A 4,940-nucleotide genomic window follows, 5' to 3' on the forward strand; every position below is an offset into this window, starting at 1 on the left:
TAAAGTTTAATTAATTAATTAACTTAGCCCACTAGATGAAGAAAAACAAAGAAGAATAACATTCCATTCGCCCGGTGAAGTGCGTCATACGTTTCACCCCATGTTGTCGGTTCTGGATTTCTTCCTGTATAGTCAGGTCCCCTAACGAATGCGGGATAGCACCGGTCAAGTCAGATAATAATAAAGAAAGAAAATAAGACTTAGCAGTGGATTAATCTTGATTCGTGCCAAATACGGTGGTGATGGGTTGCGCCCACTTAACTAAAATAAGAGGGCACTGTATTGTGTTTTCACATCAAGTTAACAGTATTATGGAACTTCTGCTGTTGAACTTAATACTTATATTTCGTATACGCTATGAACTGTTCCATGTCTTACTAACCTAAATACATATATATATCTATAGTTCTGGTGCAATTTTTCTCAAGAAGCTAAGAACTGAATCTTTCGTAGAATAACAAATGTTCAATTGTGTTGCTCGGGTAATTTCATATACCCCTCCAGCTCACCGCCCCCCTCCGGAACTCACAAAATCAGCCATAAACCTAAATTTAGGACTTTTTCCTGCAGAGACTTTTCTTTCTAGATATACATGTTTCTAGATGCATTTTATGTTCATTATAAATAGACCAGCAGCATAAGACTCCCAAGCCGTCCTCAAACAACTACTCAACTATATGCCGGCGTGCCTCTGCTTCTTGAGTCTCGTAAAAATAAAAAGAATGAGGCCAGGACTTGTATTCTTCTGTCTCTTCTTTCTGTTCTTTGAGTCGTCGATGAGTATTCCTATGCCATCTCCTTTCACAAGGTTCTTGGGTCATGCCGATCAATGTAATGCATTACTGCAGTTTGCCAGTTCACTTGGAATCACCACCAATATTGATTCCAAGTATTTCTGCAATATAGATGGCGCCAATATCACATCTTATCCGAAGACAGCCTCTTGGAGGAAAGGTACTGACTGCTGCACGTGGGACGGGATCATGTGTGACTATGTAACTGGTGATGTGATCGTGGTCGACCTTACCTGTAGTTGTCTCCGTGGGACCCTCCGGCCTAACAGCACCCTCTTCATGCTTAGTAATGTTCGGACCCTCTACCTTCGAGGTAATGATCTCACTGGAGATATCCCATCTTCCATTTGTCGGATGCATTCCCTGGAAAACCTGTCTTTAGCAGATAACAAGCTTGGCGGTCTCATATCGCCATGCTTGGGAAACCTTAGCAAAATCGCGTACTTGAGCTTGAGTTTTAACCGAATGCAAGGTTCATTGCCCAAATCCCTAGCTAACTGTACCAGGTTGGAAATTCTTAGTTTTTTCTCCAATGACATAACCGATTCTTTCCCACACTGGCTGAGAACAGTCCCGCTAGGGATTCTGAATCTGGGTAAAAACAACTTCCATGGTCTCATGGGACCTGATCCTTTGGCACTTGACTTCCCTCATCTCTACATCCTGGACATAAAGATGAATAATTTCGCTGGCAGCTTGCCATCCAAGTATTTTCTGCAATCAAACTTGACAAATATTGACTTCACGATCAACAAGTTTGAAGGTGCTCTGCCGATCATACCACCCACATTTGAACTGTTTTCCGTCTCAAGCAATAGGTTCACCTGAGAGATTCCTCTTCTGTTATGCAATTCGACCAATCTCGTGACCCTTGAGTTGTCAAACAATAGCTTGACCGGCAGAATACCTCAGTGCCTCGTGGATGGGAGCGCCAGTTTATTCGAGTTAGACCTATCTATGAATTCCTTTCGAGGCCCAATACCTGAAACATTATCAGCTCCAAACAATTGCAGCTTTACAAATATCGACTTATCACAAAATCATTTAGGAGGCAAATTGCCAAGGTTCTTGGCAAACTGCAGCAAACTGAAAACTTTAGATCTCAGTAACAATGAACTCCAGGATTCATTTCCCAGTTGGCTTGAAGCTCTCCCCAGCCTGTACATTCTGGTTTTAAGGTCGAACAAGTTCCATGGTCCAGTAAATACTAGCGGATCGCCTCAACCCTTTTCCAAGCTGCAAATTTTTGACCTCTCCAATAACAATTTCCATGGTGCTTTCCCAACCCAATATGTCGCTAGTTTCAAAGGCATGAGAGGTGGAGATGAGAAACGAGGGAACTTCGTTGATCGCGTACTGGACAACCAAATCTTTGATACTGCTAGTGTGATTGGGAAAGGGGTTATGCTAGAGTTGATTAAAATTCAAAAAGCTTTTTCAGTCATCGACTTATCATGTAACCATTTTCAAGGGAAGATACCTGATGTGATCGGGGATCTAAAATTACTCACAGGCCTCAACTTCTCTCAGAACAACCTGACGGGCCCTATCCCGTATTCCTTTGGGAATCTGACTAATCTTGAATGGCTAGACCTCTCGCTGAATAATCTCTCTGGAGAGATCCCTGGATCCTTAGCTGATCTAACATCACTGGCATACTTAAATCTCTCCATGAACCGGCTCATGGGACCCATTCCTAAGGGCAAACAGTTCAACACATTCAAGAGCGACTCCTTCGGGGGAAATCCCGGGCTGTGCGGATTTCCATTGCCAAGAGAATGCGGAGAGGATGCAAACAAACCGCCACCATCAACTCATGCAGAAGAAGAAGATACGGAGAATGGAAGTTGGATCGAATGGCGGGCAGTACCAATGGGTTATGGATGCGGGACTGCATTTGGACTTTCAGCAGGATATATCATGCTTCATTTCCGGAGACCACTATGGCTCATGAGGATGATGGAGAGAAGAATATACAAGCTGCAAAGGAGAGCTAGAAGAAGTCGTGGAAGGTGAGCTACAAACTCGTATTTAGATATCGATTTACGCCTGCTCTTAATTCCTGTCATATCTTTCTATATATTTCCAGAAAGAAAATCACTTTGAAATTTTCTATTTCCCTTTCTTTTTCAATACGAAGAAACTGTACGAGGGCTCGGCGTCGATGAATGAGGCAGAGCAACAAATGGTCGGTAAATTGCAATAAGTGGAACGAATATAGGAGCCTCCAGGTCCCGACCATGCCCCTCAGTTCGGGTGATCCTGAAGATCATACTAACGGAGGAATGGAGTGTCTCTATGTGTGTTCTTATATATACATGTCATTAGCAGAGTCTTGATGTAATAAAAACACGAAACAAGGTGTTTGCTGTCGCAGTTCGTCGCAAGTTTATGCTACATAAAAAGTATGTACTGTGTTGTTAACTCTGTTGGTGCCTTTGTTACGAAGGTTTGATGAGTTTTAGTAGTGAGTACTAACGTTAAATTTTCCAGCCCTCAGGTATTATATGCCCCTCAACTTGCCCTTTCCCCTTCTAGAGCTAACAAAACGGCCGTAGAAAAAAATAAAGAGTGTTGAACAGGACTCCATAGTCATCCTCAAACAGCAGCATGCCAGCAATCACAGTGCACATCAGTTTCCAACAGCAGCACGCTAGTTTCAAAGGCATGATGATGGGTGGAAACGAGGAGCGGGGGTGGCTACCACATTGGGAGGAGGGCGGGCAATACTTTAAAATTACACGTGTGATCTGGAAAGGGGATTATGTTAGTTAGATCTGTGGAGAATTCAGGTGACGTTCACGCTCATCGACTTATCATGTAACAGTTTTCAAGGGGAAATCCATGAGGTGATTTGGGGATCTAAAATTACTCTCATAAGGCTCAACTTCTCTAAGAACAACTTGACCGGTGCTATCCCGCATTTCATTAGGGGGCCTGACTAATCTTTAATGGCTAGGCCTCTCGTTGAATAGTCTCTCTGGAGAGACTTCTGTTAATTCCTGGATCCTTAGCTGATCTAACATTACTGGAATACTTAAATCTCTCCACGAACCGACTCGTGGGACCAATTTGTGAAATCTGACAATTTCGACGACACGGATATACCTAATCATATATGTTATATGCATTATATTGCTGCTGGTTGAAACTGTTGACTTAAATACACATATAATTATAATGCAGGTGGCTTGAAACGAAAAAAAAAATGCTAATGGGCTGATATATTAGTGTAGGCTTGGAATCATTAAGCCCATAAGGCCCCAACACTTTTACCTCGAGCCCATTATTATTTCCACCGCCTCTTCCCTTTGCTTTTATTGTGTTTTGGTCTGTTTTTGGAAAAAGGTTAAGTAGCGTGGAAACAACCAGAGAGAGAAGGAGGGAGAGACAGAGCGAGAGCGAGACGGAACGGGAGAGTTCGGGATGGAGCCTCACCTGAAGATGAGGAACAGGGGAAGAACCGAGATGAGGAAGGTTAAAAGGAGTGTTCTGTGCAAAAGAGAGAAAAGTATCGAGGGAAAGGAAATTGAGCGTAGAGAGAGAGAGAGAGAGAGAGAGAGAAGAGCTCTGCCGAGAGGAAATAGAGTAGAGAAAGAACGTGAGCTTGATGGATAGCTCAGGCTTGGGGTTTACGGAAGAATCCAAGAATCGAGAGGATAATGAGACCATGGCAGCGGAGAGTGTAGCAAGAGAGGGAGAGAGTGAGCGAGCTGAAGGTGAGAGCGAAAGGGAGTGAGGAACAGAGAACCCGGAATAGAGCCCACTCAAGGATGAAGAAGAAAAACAGACATAAAATTACGCTCATAAGGCTCAACTTCTCTAAGAACAACTTGACCGGTGCTATCCCGCATTCGTTAGGGGACCTGACTAATCTTTAATGGCTAGACCTCTTATTGAATAGTCTCTCTGGAGAGACTTCTGTTAATTGCTGAATCCTTAGTTGATCTAACATTACTGGAATACTTAAATCTCTCCACGAACCGACTTGTGGGACCAATTTGTGAAATCCGACAATTTCGACACCAATAACCTAATCATATATGTTATATTATTATATATATATATATATATCTATATTGCTGCTGGTTGACACTGTTGACTTATATATATATATACACACACACATGTAATTATAATGCAGGT

At 42.7% G+C, this 4,940-nt stretch overlaps 1 pseudogene; it reads left to right on the forward strand.

The window, feature by feature from the left end:
• Positions 1 to 776: 776 nt before the first annotated feature.
• Positions 777 to 4,729, forward strand: LOC116213597 (annotated as a pseudogene).
• Positions 4,730 to 4,940: the final 211 nt, after the last annotated feature.

This window comes from Punica granatum, chromosome 7 (genome assembly GCF_007655135.1).
Source record: "Punica granatum isolate Tunisia-2019 chromosome 7, ASM765513v2, whole genome shotgun sequence".
Taxonomy (NCBI): Eukaryota; Viridiplantae; Streptophyta; class Magnoliopsida; order Myrtales; family Lythraceae; genus Punica; species Punica granatum.